The sequence below is a fragment of the Acinonyx jubatus genome, chromosome B3 (assembly GCF_027475565.1).
Source record: "Acinonyx jubatus isolate Ajub_Pintada_27869175 chromosome B3, VMU_Ajub_asm_v1.0, whole genome shotgun sequence".
In the NCBI taxonomy this organism is placed as follows: Eukaryota; Metazoa; Chordata; class Mammalia; order Carnivora; family Felidae; genus Acinonyx; species Acinonyx jubatus.
The window spans coordinates 115272448-115290873 of record NC_069386.1 but is presented as its reverse complement, the minus strand read 5'-3'; the positions used below and the strand labels follow the sequence as shown (position 1 = coordinate 115290873).

Sequence of the window (18426 nt, the reverse complement as noted above, 5' to 3'; positions counted from 1 at the left end):
GTACATGTAAAGGCCTACATAAAACATGCCTTTGCTGTAATACTGTTTTCTGATTAAAATATACAGCTATGTAAATATTTAAGTGAAATATTCTTTTTTTTTTAAGTTTATTTATTTTGAGAAAGGGTACACGAGCAGGGGATGGCAGAGAGAGAGAATCCAAAGCAGGCTCCATGCTGTCGTCATGAGCTTGATCTCACAAACCGTGAGATCATGACCTGAGCCAAAATCAAGAGTCATACGCTTTACTGACTGAGCCACCCAGGCACCCCTTAAGTGAGGTATTCTTAAATTTTTATTTGACTTAAAAACAAATGGGACAGACGCCCTGGGTAAGCTACTTGCTAGAAGCAGAGTACTTCGGGAAATTTACCTCTTTCTTGAAGTTGTTTTAATTAGCTATTTCAAATTCTTGTTCATTATGTTTTTTTCTTTAACCATCAGTGAGTGACCTGATTTCAGAGGACTAACAATGAAAATATTCTACACTTCTGTTGTATTATAATGTTGCATAACATGCTGTCATTTCCAGATATATTTTCTTAATCAATCCTCTCAGGGATAAGATAATTGCTAAGCCTACAACAAGGATGTTATAAAATGAGTCCCGAAATCAGATGCCTAAGTTACCAAGCAGGTAATGTAAAGTAGGGAGCAACAGTAGGGAATAGTGGGGACTGCGGTAAACTTGAAATCACACGCTACAGGGGCACCTGAGTGGCTCCATTGGTTAAGCGTCCAACTTTGACTCAGGTCATGATCTCCCGGTTTGTGAGTTCGAACCCCGCGTCAGGCTCTGTGCTGACAGTTCAGAGCCTGGAGCCTGCCTCGGATTCTGTGTCTCCCTCTCTCTCTACCCCTCCCCCGCTCATACTCTGTCTCTTTCTCTGTCTCTCTCTCAAAAATAAGTAAATGTGAAAAAAAAAATTAAAAAAAAGAAAGAAATCACAGGCTACATGAAACGGAGTACTGCTATTCAGGGCCAACTAACTTGGACATGTAGTTCCAAAGTTATCTAATTGTCTAATTTTTTTTTTAAGAAAATGTAAAATTTCATTTACAGTGAAATCTACTAACATTTTATTGAATCGAATTGATTTTGAATCAAATTGGTACAATCAAAAACATTTTTTAAAGTTTATTTATTTTGAGAGATAGAGTGAGCAGGGGAGGGGCACCGGGGGAGGGGGAGAGAATCCCAAGCAGGCTCCACACTGTCAGCGTAGAGCTCAATGCAGGGCTTGATCTCACAAGCTGTGAGATCATGACCTGAGCTGAAATCAAGAGCCAGACGCTGAAATCAAGAGTTAGACGCTTAACCGACTGAGCCCCCCAGGCGTCCCCTGAATCAAAATTTTAAACATCAAGCCAAAACAAAACAAAACCCCCACAAATGCTGACCTCTGTAGGCTGCTAGTTTGTGACCTCATCTGCTCCGGCTCCACGTCAAAGGCTCTACTGACTATTCCAAACAATACAACCACCCAGCAGAGGTCTCAAACTCAGGTGTAACCCAGGCATCGAGAGTGTAGGAGCGGGACAAGGCCTCGCCCAAAGCCACTGTATTGTGAAGGGGAACGGTTCCCTAGAGCACAGTGTGGTCACAAGACAATGGTGCCCCCTGAAGCGGTTCAGCGTATGCAACAAGCCCCTTCTGAAGGTGTTAAAATGCTCTGTGTAACAACTACGACAAATTAATGGCCAGACCTCGTTTGAGAACCAAGCTATAGAATCAGGCCAAACATAGCATGTGGGCACATCGTATCAGGGCAACCCAAATGAGCCTTGTGAAAATAAAGTGGGATGTCCTCAAAACGCCCTTGCTGTCTCTAAAACTGGGGCCATGGGGCAGCTTTAGGGTGAATGAACACAAAGAAGTCCTTTGCACTTTTCTGTAACCAAATCCCCAGAGAATGTTCCAAAATGAATCAGCTGTGTACAAAACTCTGTTCTTTGCCTCGAATTGAATTACAGTGTGGTTCCACTGTATTTGGATTAAATTATAACTGTCTAAGAGCACAGGATGTTCCCAGTCTTAAGGTATTAGTTGTTCAAATTCAGTATTGTTCTTACTCTTTGTTTCTTTCCTCGTAAACAATGCTCGAGCTGTGTTTTTCAAACCTTTGAAGCAGTAAACCTCTTTTTTCCAAATACTGCGTGCACCCCCAGTACTTTGTGGCTGGGTGATTACTGGGAACGGGGCTTGGGGGCTGGCCCCGGGTGGGCTGTCCTTTTTGGACCAGAGCTGTTGTAAAGACAGCCTGACCCCTCCACTCTCTCCTCCAGGGTGGCCAACCCTCAGGGCTACTCTCAGCTATTGTCTCATTAATGAGTCTGCCTCAAAGTGATCCAGATGCTTAGCGGGACCTCTAAAGTAATTTAGAAGAATCCTAGGGTTCCACAGAACACAGTTCAAAAACTACTCCTTTCAGGACATGTTGTCGGTCTAATAACTACCTGGGTGAAAATCCATGAGGGGCATTACAGCGTCACTGAACAAATAAAAGATATAGTGCCAGCTAATTCTGGTTTCCATGGCGACTTTTTTTAAGTTTATTTATTTTGAGAGAAAGAGAGCGAGAGCGAGAGCGAGAGAGAGATAATCCCAAGCAGGCACATAGCCCATCATGGGGCTTGATCCCATGAACTGTAAGATCATGACTTGAGCCAAAACCAGGAGTCAGACGTTCAACCGACCAAGCCAGCCAGGCACCCCTCCATAGCAACTTCTAACATCACTGGCAAAACTCCCACTGAAGTAGAAAACATCATCATGTGAACATTTTTAAGATGTAGTTCTCTTGCTGGTGTCAGCTCATCTCTGCGACACCTCTTGGGGGTACACGCTTATGTTACGGAGTACTGTTACAGACCTTGCCCCAAGCCCAACACCAATAAGTTGACAGCTGCCTGTAGTTGTTGGTGCTGTTCAAATGAAATTCTAAAACGGAATAAAGCATAGCACGATACTGTTTACGAAAATGAAGTGGTGTACTATTTAAATTGGAAAACATTTAATATTTGTCAAAAGATGTTGTATGTTTCCAAAGTCACAAAAGAAATTGCAAAGAAAAGCTACCAAAAAAAAAAAAAAAGGAGAAACATTTTACTGACATAAGAACCAGGAAAAAATATACATGTTTGAATCAGATTTGCCTTGTAAATTATTAGTTATTTCTATCCCTAGTAAATGTATGCAACTAATTCTATTTAATAAGGAAGGGTAGAGAATGTGAACTGGGAATAAAAGTTATACAAATAAGGAAAAATTCTCTTTTATATATAGTATATATGATAGTTATTTCAAACATAAAGAAAGGACTATGGAAATTTTAGAACAGAAAATCAGCTTCTTTGAAGGCTTCACGAAAAAATATCAGCTGAATAAAGAATGTGAGTACCCCCTTCTTCTACCGGCCTAAGATGTCCATGTGTCTCTGTCCATCTCTGGGAACCAATGAGGAAATAAATTCAGAACCTCTATCAAGGGGCACCTGGGTGGCTCAGTCAGCTAAGCGTCTGACTCTCAGTTTCGGCTCACATTAGGATCGCACAGTTGTGAGACTGAGCCCCGTGGCAGGCTCCACCCTGGGTGTAGAGCCTGCTTGGGATTCTCTCTCTCTCCCTCTCTCTCTCTGTCCCTCCCCTGCTCATGTGTGCACACGCTCTCTCTCGAAAAAAAAAATAAATAAAATAAATAAATAAATAAAACTCTTGGGGCACCTGGGTGGTTCAGTTGGTTAAGCATCCAACTTTGGCTCAGGTCATGATCTCACAGTTCGTGGGTTTGAGCCCCAAGTCGGGCTCTGTGCTGACAGCTCTGAGCCTGGAGCCTGCTTCAGATTCTGTGTTTCCCTTTCTCTCTGCCCCTTCCCTGCTCACACACACACTCTCTCTCTCTCTCTTTCAAAAATAAATAAGCGCTAAAAAAGCAAAAAAAAAAAAAATTAAAACTCTCACCTAAAAGAAAAAAAAGAAACTCCTTCTAAAGAAACACAGATTTCAGTCAAATACCTACTAATTACACTCTTACTAGATGCAACAAAACAGTATGGAATGACTGTGGCAGGTAGCAGGACTCCAGAATTATGGTGTCTCTTCTACTTGTATTATAGTGTGTGTGTGTGTGTGTGTGTGTGTGTGTGTGTGTGTGTGCGCGCGCGCACGTGTGTGCTCTGTCTTGACCCAGTTTTGAGGCCCAGGCTAATGACCAGTCAGTTCCCATTCTTGAGTCTCCAGGTAAGTCCACACCCCCAACCACCTCCGCTATGGGGCTCTTACATCATGGGCCACTGTGCCTCCACCCTAATCACCCTGGGCCAAGTACCAGATGTCAGAATAGCCCCTTTGCCCCAGAGTCTGCTGAAATTATTGAAATTCGTGAATCCTACACCTGTTTGCTCTGCGTTATCTTTCTCTTCCTGTGGAAACCACAATAAACAGGCTTGCACACTCTTCCCTACCCCACTCTGCTTGGTGATCAACCCTGGAGCTTCCCCCGAGTGGCTCTATGTGGTATGCTCTGTTCTCCCTAGGGAGCTGTAACAAAACCGTAAATCTCCAGTTTCTCTCTCTTGATCTGCATCTGGCCTCACTATACCCCACCCAAGGTAATATGATTAAAACACTAATCTATTACCTTTCACTAAAAGCAAAAACTCTTAAGACTAGCCGTAGGTGATGCTGTGGGGAATGTCCGAAAAGTGTGAGCCACGGTCACGGTGCCCACAAGCCCAGACCCACAGTGAGTGATTGGTGCACAGGGACCGGGTGTTCTCTGGGCCACAAAGGGATTTTACCTTTCACTCTGTTCCTCCACCCAGGACTTGTAGTTTGAGACACACAGAGATTGCTGCTTCCCTCTGATTTGTTCTCCCGTGGGCATAACGAAGGGAAGCAAAGAGCCCCTGGTAAACTGGGAATTTTCCAGAGATAACAGTGGAGATCACAGAGTAGGTGCAAAGGGGTTTCTGGCAAGCTCAAATTGGATAACCATTTAAGGCTGCTGGTTGACATGTTCCACAGAGAAGCAATTAACCGGACCTGGGAGAAGGACAGGGCCTGTGGAAAGGACAGCACTCCTGTATGTACCACAAGAAGCAGACAGGACTCTACACGAAAAGGGATAGCACAAAGGAAGCCACAGGTCTGAGCAGACCATCACACGATTAGCCTAGACTTGATGGTGTTGAAGAACTATGCTTCTGGGTATGTAATGTAATGACTTTCGTGAACTCGTGTTTTTGTCACCAACCAGGAGTTTGATAATTAACCTTTACACACCAGAGAAAAAGTATGACAGTCTCTAATTTGTGCTTTTCTAAAGACTGGCCTTGTGAATCAAACTGCTAACAGATTTTATCTATCGCAAATCGGACTTAAAAATTTCTTCAGATGTGTCTATACTCAAGAGCTCATTCGAGTAATTGGACTCTTTGTAAAATATTTGTGGTTGTTTGGTTCAATAGAACAATCCTCCCCCTACACTCAAAACCTCATTTAAGTACATTCTATCGTTATGATCAACAAGTCAAACGCTATAAAGAAGTCAATCATGTGGAATGCCACATAGGATCCACTGGAATGGCAGTGAGCGGGAGTCCTCGAAAACATAATGCTAGATAGACCTGTATCTGTAAATATAGGCTAGGTGATGCTCTGGCAACAAATGCCCCCCAAATTTTGAAGTGGGTTAAAACAATGAGGTTTGCTTCTAAGAGTCATTCTACATACCTCCCATGGGTTGGCTGGCACTCAGCTTTCTAATATTCTTTCTCAAGACTCAGGCTGACAGAGAAGATGCTTCATGAACTAGTTCTTAAAATGGCTTCCATTCTACTAGCCAAAGCAGGTGTCACATCCAACTTCACGGACCATATCCAACCTCAAGGAGGGAGGGAAATAAAATCCTACTGCAGGGGCTGTGGCAACCTACAGCCACCCGTGTTTGTAAACAAAGGGTTTAAAAAAATTTTTTTAATGTTTATTTACTTTTGAGACAGAGACAGAGAGAGAGAGAGAGAGAGAGAGAGAGAGAGAGAGATGGAGAGTGAGTGGGGGAGGGGCAGAGAGGGAGACACAGAATCCGAAGCAGGCTCCAGGCTTGAACTGATAGCACAGAGCCCGACACGGGGCTCGAACCCACAAACCACAACATCGTGACCTTGAGTCGCAGTCGGATGCTCAACTGACTGAGTCACCCAGGCGCCCCATAAATAAAGTTTTGTTATAACACAGCCACACCCGTTTGGTTACTTATGTCTGTGGCTACGTTTGCCACAGAGTTAAGTTGTCATGACAGAAACTGTATATGGTCCACAGCCTGAAATGGCTGCTATCTGGTCCTTTAAGAGCAAAATTGTGGCCCTCTTGCCCACTGTAGTAATTAGCTCTCACTAGGTTATGCTGCAGTAACCAACATCCTATTACACGGTTTACCAAAACAAAGATTTCTCTCTCATTCACATTACATGTCAGTGTGGGCAGGCTGTGACTCTGATTCGCGTCTTCTTTACAGGCTGGTATAGTATTCCCTATTACAATACGCCATTTGCATGACAGAGGTAAAATAATATAGCTTAATCCCACAATGGCTCTTTAAAAAAAAATTTTTTTTAATGTTTATTTTTGAGAGAGAGATACAGTGTGAGTTGGGGAGGTGCAGAGAGAAGAGAGAGATACAGAATCCGAAGCAGGCTCTAGGCTGTCAGCACAGAGCCCCATGCGGGGCTCAAACGCACGAACTGTGAGATCGTGACCTGCACCGAAGTTAGATGCTTAACCGACTGAGCCACCCAGGTGCCCCACCACAATGGCTCTTAAAGCTTAAGCGTAGATGTGCATAGTTATATCAGCTTGGCTCACATTTTATTGGCCAGAGAAAGTAATACAGCCCAGCTGGACACCACTGGATATAGAAGTGTACTTCCCACCACAAGGAGGCGCTGTCAGTTACCTGCCTACTACAGGGACAGGTAATACTCTTACAAAGAAGGAACAGTGATCAGGAACAATAACACCATTAACCATCCCTACATGTGAGAGTTTGTGCCAGCAATGGCTGGCACAAGACATTAAGAAGTCACTGTGCTAAAGTCAAGTCAGTGCTGTGAAAAAACCCAGGACCAAGAGTTAATAAGCAGTGGATCTAGAATAAATCATTATCTTGCTGTGAACGTCAGAGTTCTCTTCTATAAAAAGAGGCGATGGGGGCATTGGTGGTTTCAACCTTTTCGTGTCAGTGTATTTTAAGGATCACCTGCCTCCCCCCACCGTGACTATTGCTCTATTTTGTGTAACTACAGACTAAGAAAATGAATTTAGAGGTGCCTAGGTGGCTCAGTCAGGTAAGTGTCTGACTCTCAGTTTCAGTTCAGGTCATGAACTTATGGTTTGTGAGTTCAAGCCCTGCATTGGGCTCTGCACGGACAGTGTGGAGCCTGCCTGGGATTCTGTCTCCCTCTCCCTCTGCCTCTCACCTGCTCTCTCTCTCTCTCTCTCTCTCTCTCTCTCTCAAGTAAATATATAAACATTAAAAGAAAAGAAAATGAGTTTAGCTAAAACCGTTACAGTCATTCACAAACCAGTGCTTACTATATCTAAAGGTAATGTTGAAGCAATTGTGAATGACAGGGCTTCTCTCCTGGGATGGCAAATTACCACTTGAGCCGATTTGTACAGGCTAACAGGGAGATGAGAGCAGACATGCTGGCTTTATTCTAGAATTACAAACACCCAGGTTTATCCCACAGATAGATGCAATGGGATTGGCACTCAAATCACTAGATGACAATTATCTGTTAATTTGTGGGTCTCTGTGGCTTGGGGCTATCTCGTTCAGTACATAGTTGTTATTCATTGAATATTTTTAAACTAATTGATGAAAAGAATAATGTGTTCCATATGCATTCTAGTAATTTTTAACACAGGTAAATTCATCCTGTAGTGTAAAAACTAGTCTGACACGTTCCTTCTCGTTTAATTCAGGGTATTCATTCCACTGACATTGCTTATCCAGGGAGTAAACTACATTTGAGTAATTGAACAAAATTCTCTCTACCTTCAACAAGTTTCCCATTGGGGCTTACAATCAGCCTATAAGGTTATAAATTTGTGTTATAATTTGTGTATAAATATAAGTGTACAAATATTTGTGTACAAATATAAATATAATGTTTGTGTATGAATATAATTTGTGTATAAATTTAAGGTTCTGTGTCAAAGAGGACTTCAGTTCACATTTCTGGGCAGGTCCTAGCCTTGAATAAAGGCTAAATGAATAAAGGATTGAATCCATACAGTTAAAAACTATGATCTTTGTTTGGTTATCTGCTCACATATTTGGCTATGTCATCAGTTCCTAATCCTTATTAGGCATCAGAATCACCTTTCCCCTACAAGATTCTGATTCAATTGCCCAGATATAAGCATTTTGTTTTACAAACTAATAGGTGATTCTAAGTGTGTCCAAGGTCAAAACCCACTAGCCTATTTCAATAACTATTATTTCACCAAGATTTAATGAGTTTCATTTTGAGTGCCAGAATATTTCCTCCTACCTTCTTAGATCCTGGGAATTTCCTTTATTATCATAGTCATACCACACCACTTAGACTGTCTTTCTTTGGAGAATCTTACCAATGTTTTCATATTGCTTGGGATTTTCGATCCCCCAATTTACAAAGTCCACTTCCTTGTAAATTCAAGGCAGGGGGTTCCAGGAGGATATCCGCAATGAGAACTTGTGGGAAAGGTTGCAAGGATGATGAAACAGAAGGCAACCATTTTTTGATAGTTGCTTACCCTTTCACTTGACTGAATGGGTTAGCCCACCCCTCTCTGCTCCATAAATCCAAAAGGCCATCAAAAACACAATTGCAAACTGATCCTTCATTCCATTCATGTTGCAAAGTGAATATAAATGTCAGACAGATCACCCCCTCGTTGGGTTTCATTAGGAGCTAAGTTTTATCGGGATAAAATTCCTGAGTTAGAGCTGAAAACCTGGCTTCAGAGAGAAAGCAAGAGAGAGTTGATCAGCATGGCGGAGAGAAGGTGAAGAAGGTCCTAGCAAGTTCAGGAAGGCACAGTTGAGCACAGTTGCCTTAAGACATCGATTCTCAAACTTTTTGGTCCTCAGACTCTTTATTGAGGACCCCAAAGAGCTTTTGGTTGTGTGGGTTATATCCAGTGCTACTTGCTAGATTCAAAATTAAAACCAAGGAATTAAAAGTATATTTATTCGTTTATTAAAAGTTAACAACAAACCATTGCATGTTAACAAATAGAATGCTTTCATGAATAAGAACCGTTTTCCCCCCAAAAGTTTAGTGAAAAGGGTGGCACTGTTTTACATTCTTTGCAAATCTCTTTACTCCCTACCTTAATGCACCACAATTGGCTTTTCATATGTGCTTCCACACTGAATGTATTGAGCTATCACTTGTCATGTGGCATCTGGAAAAGTCCAGAATGTGAGAGGGAAACGAAAGAGGCAAATGATGTCCAGGTGATGTTATGGAAATCATTTGACCTCGTGGAACCCCTGAAAAGATCTCTGGGACTCCTGGAGATCCCTGGATCATACGTTGAAAACTGCTGGTCGAAAATAAGGGATGCAAATAAAGATGACCTAGCTGAGAGTCTGCAGGCATCTTTTCAATTCATCTTTTCCTCTTCAGTGCTATAAAAGTACCTCTTTGGGGGGGATAAAGCCAGAAATTAACTCTCGCTATTGATTCCCCTTCTCTCCCTGCACGTGCCTTTAGGATGAATGTCTGCAGCAAGCTCTGTTGCCTTGAAGATAAGCAGCTGCATTTGGTCATCCAAATCAAAGTTTCAGAAAAAGATGACAGAGAGTGATCACATAAAGTTGTGAGAGCTCTTACAATGGCATTCTCAAGGGTAGAGGAGTTGCTCTGGAAGGATACGTTGGTGCTATGGAGCACCCATCTCTGTCAATCAGATACTTCTAGTTAGTGTGCTTGGGGGACGCAGAAGAGTCGACTTGAGGCATAACCCAGGCTTTCAGGCAGCTCAGATTCCATTTCAGGAAAGAACGTATTAGAAAAAAATCTAAGCTGGCATACAGCTACATGCTACATCTTGTGGGATGCTATGATGTGTTAGAGAAATTCAGAGAAGGAAGCAAGGAGGTGGACTAATCAGGGCAAGTCTTCACAGAAGTACAGTTCTTCTTACAGAAGCACGGGAATGCGGAAGGAAAGAGTGGGGAGAACATGGGACAGAAGGGATCACAGAGTGATCACACAGTGGGTCATTAAAGACCTCCATCCTCTACACTACAAAATTATCTTCAGAAATGATCTTAAAATAAAACAAATAATAACAAAGGCCAGAAAACAAATGAAAACATAAAAAAATGATCTTTTATTAAATTTTGTGTATATAGAATTAGGCCGGTTATTAATTACTATAATATAAAAAAGGGGAAAAGTAATGGATTAATAATTTTTAATTATAAGAAAGTATTTTTTTAAAGGCACATAAAAGAAACACTTTCAAAGGAGTAAACTCCACAAGGTTCAGAGAAAGATTTATACATAGAACTGCAGTTAAGCAAGCCTTGCTTTTTTATCCTTACAATTCTTGTGTTGCCATTGTTTATTTTGAATCTACTTTTAAACACAGGAATATGTAATATCTCAGAGCCTAGAGACACAAACTGTGCTGGAAACAACCTCAAATAATTCCAGTCCTTATGAACTTATACTTTGTATTAGTCAGGGTTCTCCGGAGAAACAGAGCCAACTGGGAGACATGATATATGTATGTATGTATGTATGTATGTATGTATGGATGGATGGATGGACGGACGGACGGACATATAGATGATGGATAGGGAGGTAGGTAGATAGATAGACAGATAGATAATGAAATTACAGAGGCTAAGAAGTCCATCTACAAGCTGGAGGCCCAGAAAAACCAGAAATACTAATTCATTCCAAGTCTGAAAGCCTGAGAAACAGGGGAGCCAAGGATGTAAACCCCAGTCTGAAGGCAGGAGATGAAAGGAGATGTCCCAGGTCGCTCCACAAGGCAGAAAACGAGGGTGAATTCCTTCTTCCTCTGACTTTTGTTCTATGCAGGCCCTCACTGGACTGGATGATGCCCACCCACATTTTGGAAGGGCAAACTGCTTTACTGAGTTTACCAATTCAAATGCTAATGTCATCTGGATACACACACAAACCCAGAAATAGTGTTTAAACGGGGCACCCCATGGCCAATCAAGTTGACTCCTGAAATTCACCATCACACAGTTGATTGTGTGTAACTGAGTCCACGTGTGTAGGAAGTCAAAATGTATATCTGAGAGTTCTCTAAATTAACTTCCAAATAGAAAACAATATTTCTTAAATGGCAAGTCATAAAGGCGTCACTTTATTATTTGTTTCTTTTTCTTTTTTTTAAGTTTTCATTTAAATCCCAGTTAGTTGGGGTGCCTGAGTGGCTCAGTCGGTTGGGTGTCCGACTTCGGCTCAGGTCATGATCTTGCGGTCCGTGAGTTCGAGCCCCGCGTCAGGCTCTGTGCTGACAGCTGAGAGCCTGGAGCCTGTTTCAGATTCTGTGTCTGCCTCTCTCTCTGACCCTCCCCCATTCATGCTCTGTCTCTCTCTGTCTCAAAAATAAATAAACGTTAAAAATTAAAAAAAAAAATTTAAAAAATCCCAGTTAGTTAACATACAGTGATACTTTATTATTATTATTATTATTATTATTATTAATACTAAACAATCATTGTACCAGTTGTCTAGAACTCAGACCAACAAAAGAATTTTCTGGAGAGGAGTACTGTGTCACTGACATACTTTAGAATTGCCAGAACCTAGTAATACTAAAAAGCAGATCAACTTTTAGTCAGTTTTATCATTGCTTTAGCATTTTCCACAGGCAACTTACCCGTTACAGCCTGCCCCTGGGGCTGATGGCACTCATGGCCTCACCTTGGTTCACCTTGGACATGGCAGGGGGATTATGAGTGGGGGATGGAGGGATGGTGGGAGCTTGCTTTAGGCCCCATAATAGCTCTCCCTCCATCTGAAAGAGGACTTCATCTACCTCCATTTTGACCTCACTCTGTACTTTCATACTGATTAACTTCTTCCTTCCGGCTTGTCTCCTTAACTCTGGCAAAAGACCCGGTGCAAGGCATCCTGGGATGGGAATCAGAACTACTGTCTCCAGCAATAAGGGCTGCCCTGAGCCACCGAGACCTTGTATAACTGACCCTGAGACAATGATGACCCGACCTTTGCTGCCCATCTGCACGTACCCGTCACCCTTTGTCCCACACTTTCCTTACATAAACCTGGAAGTATTTTCGGCACGTTGGCACAACCTTTGAGATCCTAGTCTGCTGTCTTCCTGGTGTTGGACCCACTGAAATAAATTCCTTTCTTGTTTCACCTCTACTCATCCCTCTTCTTTTGGACTTTGTCAGCAGCTGCTGAACCAGACCTGGTGTATCCGGGGCCTTGGAGCCAGGCACCCTTGGGCCCAGGTTAGACATCTTTTTTCCCCCTTCAGTTACTCTGTGACTCTAATTGGTTTCCTGGTGTGAAGGAGGGAGCCAGCAGCTGGTGGAGGGAGTCTGACTGTTCCTGGAGCAACTTCCTCATGGAGCTCCAAGGGATGACACCATGAGATCATGTACAGCCAGTCCGCTTCTCCTTGAGAGACAGGGATAGGTGGAGGCACAGGCTAGGGAATGGACAGGATCATAAAGCAGTGGGAGCTATTATCCCCCTGGTAGCAGTTTTCTCGGTGAAGTAGGAAGTGCGGGTTGTTCGCTTAGACAGAGGTAGGTAAGGCTTGACACTTGAGGAAAGTAATGGAAGTCTGAAGCAGAAAATCTCCAAAATTGAAAACAAAAATTTAGACAAGTAATAAACAAAAGCACGGAGTGGGGGCTGGGGATTCTCCTGGAGGCCCTACTGATGGATGACCTTCCCTAGCTCTGTTGTGCTCCCTGCGCTACCGCGATGAAGTCATTCGTGTCTCTTAGAGAGCACGCAGGGTCTTTGGAGTCTCAGGTTGACTCTGCGTGTGGCGCTGCTCCCAGGGTAGACTACAGGGATTTTTCCAACTTGCTAAATATACCTGCTATTTCTATCTTCTATATATAATTAGAGTCACTGATTCAGGCCAACAAAAATATTGAGGAATAAGATTCAAAGTAAAGCTCTAACAAACCTTTGGAGAGCAACATTTCTGGTCCCTGAGCTCCAAGGCTGTTATTTCTCTAACAGAGCGAATTGCATTCCCTTTATAGCTTCCTCATAGCTCTGGAAACTTAAAAGTCGCTTTGTCCCAGACTGAAGAGCTGAATCAGTCACACCAGATGCCAGGGTTATGAAAGTAGAGGGAAAAAACCGTACATTTCCCAAAGGAAATGTTTAAACGCCCCCCCCTCCCCAAATAAAATAAAAGGAAGCAAGGTGGTTCACTGCAAGCAGCACATTTAACTTTGGTATTAAATCTAAAGGAAGGGGAAGGGGTTTATCTGTTCTCCAACTCACTCAGGTGATTTCCGCAGGAAGGATTTGCCAAAGGATCTGGGAAGAATTGGAAGGCAATGAATATAAGTGACAAGTATGCAATGGAAAGCCCAAAATGAATCTCATTGTCATGTATAATGAGACTTGGTGTTGAGGTATGTAACCCATTTTCTTACTTGTCATGCCTTTCAATTAAGTCTCTGACACTGCATTATCCACAAAGCTGCTAGTGGATGTGCAAATCAAGGGTGGCTGCAAAAGTCAAGATTCAGGGAACTGAGATTTGCCTGAATAATATCTGTAGAACAAACTGTTTCCTAGGAGGATAGCAAAACAAGAAGAAATTGATCTAAATTTCCCGTCTCTGGCATTTGTGACTATCTCAAAGAGTGTAACTCAGAAGTTTTAAACATACCTCATGACTATAACCTAAAATAAATGAACTCCAAGTAATACCGTATCAAGGAGTATGTTAACAGCTCTTTGTAAGCCGCAGCTACTATCTTTCCCCCCTCCCCCAACACATTAGAGTCAATTTCCGTATCCAAGCAAATATCTTCATATCTATGAAAAAAAAAGTATCCTTGCAGGGGGTCGGTGGGGGGTGGTGCCTAAGGGGCTCAGTCAGTTAAGCCTCCAACTCTTGATTTCAGCTCAGGTCATGATCTCACAGTTCATGAGATAGAGCCACGCTGTCAGCGCTGAGCCTGCTAGGGATTCTTTCTCTCCCTCTCTCTCTGCCCCTCCCGTTCTCATGCTCTCTCCCAGTCTCAAAAGAAACTTAAAAAAAAAAAAAAGATCTTTGGAACTTTTCTTTTGTTTCCCCTTTTATTCTGCATCATTCCTCACTGGCAATTTTTACCAGTTAAAAATGGAAGGAAACACCATTACTACTAATCCTCAGGATAATTCATGATAGGAAATCTATTACTCATTCAGCACATCTATTTATGATATTAAAAAAATCGAGTGTAGGGACTCACTCAGACCCCCAGTGTTGGTATAAGATTATTTTTAAGTGAAAACTTTCCAGCTACAGAAGATACAGAAGGAAATCTTATCTGAACTTCCTTTATCTGACTAAAGCAGAGCCCCTCAAACATACAACTGCCATTAACCTCCTTCCAAGGTTTCCTGCAAATTCGACTCCCATGGAGACTGACTGCTCACTGCATCGAAATGCCAATAGAATCTTTCATATTTTCCCACTGAAACCCTAACACCCCCCAACCCCACTCCCCTGCCCTTTGTTAAGTTGATATATAAACCTTTACCTCTGGCTAAAGTAACTAATTACTGAGTGGCTCTCATACGCTTGTATAAATAACCTTTGTATTTTCTCTTGCCAATCTGGGTATTGTTAATTTGCAGCATGTCAACCATTGGATCCAATTTGAAAATGAAAAGATTTTTTTCCCAACAAAAGCAAAATGAAGCTTTGAAAATAGGTCATTATTTGATATTCCAGCATATTTCCTTCATCAAGTTTCTAAACTAAAAATTATTAAGTTAGAAAGTGAATGTTATTATTAGATATATGGTACAGTGAGCCAGGCACTCTGAAATGCTTCCAGCGGATTCGGAATTGGTACAGTTCTTGGAATTTTTAAATATGTATCATTAATGTTCACATCTTTAGGAAAAAAAAATTCCTTTCTAGGCATCTAAGGAGATAATTGGAGTTGCTCTCAAATATCTATTTAAAGGGCTGCTCAGGGTGCTTGGGTGGCTCAGTCAGTTAAGCGTCAGACTCTTGATTTCAGCTCAGGCCCTGAACTAACAGTCTGTAGGTTCAAGCCCCACATCAGGCTCTGTGCTGACAGCATGGTCCCTGTTTGGGATTCTCTGTCACCCTCTCTTTCTGCCTCTCCCCCCTAACATGCTTTCTCTCTCTTTCTCTCTCTCTCAAAAATAAATAAAATAAACATTAAAAAAAATAAAGGGCTGGGGCGCCTGGGTGGCTCAGTCAGTTAAGCATCCAACTTTGGCTCATGATCTCACGGCTCATGGGTTTGAGCCCTGCATCCGGCTCTGTGCTGACAGCTCTGAGCCTGGAGCCTGCTTTGGATTCTGTGTCTCCCTCTCTTTTCGCCCTCCCCCACTCATGCTCTGTCTCTCTCTCTCTCTCTCAAAAATAAACATTAAAATAAATAAATAAATAAATAAATAAATAAATAAATAAAATAAAGGCTGCTCAGTACAATATATATTTTCATAAGGAAAAAATTACAAACAATATAATGTCTAATAATAAATACTTAAATAAAAAGGGGGGAAATAAAGTTATAAAACTGTGTGATCTAAATTATGTTTGATATATATGCTTAGAAAGGTATCTAGAAGAAAATATATCAAAATGCTAATAGTTGTTTTCTCCAACCTAGAGAACCGTGGGTGTTTTTTTTTCTTGATAGAGCAAAAAACAAAAACCAAGCTATAGGTAAAATAACCAATTTGTTCCATGATTATGTAGGGGCCCAGTTGGGCAAACACTGTCTGGAGAGTTGGACCAAAGGACAGGGAAGGGTTTAAAGCTTTCAAAAATAAAACAATAAAGGGGCGTTTCAGTTGGTTAAACGTCCAACTGGCTGAGATCATGATCTCACGATTAGTCAGTTCGAGCCCCACACTGGGCTCTCTGCTGTCAGCACAGAGCCTGCTTTGGATCCTCTGTCCCTCTCTCTCTGCCCCTCCCCTGCTCTCTCTTTCTCTCTCACTTAAAAATAAGTAAACTCTGGAAAACAGTATGTAGGTACCTCAAAAAATTAAAAATAGAACTACCCTACGACCGAGCAATTGCACTACTAGGCATTTATTCACGGGATACAGGTATGCTGTTTCGAAGGGACACATGCACCCCAATGTTTATAGCAGCACTATCAACAATAGCCCAAGTATGGAAAGAGCCCAAATGTCCATTGATGGATGAATGGATAAAGAATAAAGAAGATGTGGTGTACACACACACACACACACACACACACACACACACACAACCACACACAATGGAGTATTACTCGGCAATCAAAAAGAATGAAATATTGCCATTTGCAAATACATGGATGGAACTGGAGGGTATTGTGTTATGTGAAATTACTCAGTCAGAGAAAGACAAATATCATATGCCTTCACTCACATGAGGACTTTAAGAGACAAAACAGATGACCATAAGGGAAGGGAAACAAAAATAATATAGAAACAGGGAGGGGGACAAAACATAAGAGACTCATAAATATGGAGAACAAACAGAGGGTTAATGGAGGGGGTATGGGAGGGGGGAATGGGCTAAATGGGTAAGGGGCATTAAGGAATCTACTCCTGAAATCATTGTTGCACTATATGCTAACTAATTTGGATATAAATTTAAAAAAAATTTTTAAAAATAAGTAAATACTTAAAAAAATAAACAAGTCAATAAAGCATACAGTACTGTTGACTAAAGGGAGGAGAGTGGTCCTTGTCAACATACACACAGACTTGTTTCAATTTGTATGTGTCCGGCCCGATTTGAGTTCAGTATACAAAATCCCATGCTAGACCTCTTGTAAAGGTCTACTATTTACAATTTACTATTACATATCTACTATTATGCCTTCCCTTGTAAAGGCATAATTTTAATTGTTGGAATTAGCTACAAGGTATCACGGAATGGGTGAACACCGAACTACTAAACTTAATAGCCAATACTTGAACTTAATACTTAAATGTTGTAGAAACTTCTGCTACCAACAACAGAGATAACATTCATAACATAACGCTCAAACTGTCACACAAGCTCTCAAATTTAGAAAGTGCTCGAAATAAAATCCCCAAACTCTTAATATCTATCGATAAGGACACTTACACATTTATTTCTAATTTTAACATACGACTTTAAAAGAATCCCCTGGGGAACTGCCTTCCACTACAAATTGATACTGACATAATTAATAACAATAGCAGAGCCAGGAACTAATAATGAGGCTGTAAACTTAATTAACAGCAATAGTTACCAAGCGAGTGGTACTTTCATAGCCTGAAGAGTCACTTGAAAGCATTATATTGCTGCTCGGCTTCTGTGCTGTTTGCCCCAGAGTCAACCAGCTCTCTCTCCAAATGAAAGACTTCTGGTAGCCAAGAGCCATCATCAGAGCTGCATTTCAACATTAGACTTGCATTTAAAAATCCCCAAGGAATGAATTTCAGTAAATCCTTAACTCACACTGGTTTGCTGTCAATGAGGGTGGGAGGGGATGAGCGAGATAGCACTGGGGCTGAAGCTCTAAATCACATTAAGTCTAGAGGCAGAAACTCATACCAGTATGAAGGATTCCCTCTGTTAAAAAAGAGACAAGACGCCCAAAATGGAGTCACCCGTGCTAAGCCCATGTTACTAATCCGGGACTTACTCCCTAACCTAATTGCAGTTCCAGCTTCTCCCAGGGATGTAATCTTAACCAGTCAGTCTGGAATTACCTGGTCAGCACTAGTGAGGCTATTTCCTGGTAGACACCCCTGTCTTCCCCTTGCCTGAAGCAATCCACTTTTTGCTGATAGCTTCCTGTCCTGCTGCCTTGTGCCTATAAAAGTCTTCCATTTTGTATAGCTTCTCTCTATCGGCTAGACAGGATGCTGCCCAATTCATGAAACATTGAATAAAGCCAAGCAGATTTTTCAAAGTTACACAATTGAATTTTATTTTTTTAAAACCTCAGATGGGAAAAAAAAAAATCAAGATCCTGCAGAAATGCCAGTGTTACATGGACATTCCAGTGGGGTTGGAGGACTGGGAGGATGGGGGCGGGGGGTGGTGGGGGGAGGATGTATGGACTCTTATATCTCCCCGGCATGATCTGTATTTTGCGTTGAAATACTTTAATGTCAATATTGAGCCTTATGTGTGGGTGGTGGATTCATGTTTAAGCCA

The 18426-nt window shown here is 41.8% G+C and overlaps 1 protein-coding gene across 10 annotated transcripts in view; it reads right to left on the bottom strand.

Moving 5' to 3' along the window:
* The window catches only part of RGS6 (regulator of G protein signaling 6), a 560843-nt gene that overhangs the window by 249987 nt on the left and 292430 nt on the right, over positions 1-18426 (bottom strand). The gene's annotated exons all lie outside the window — the stretch shown is intronic.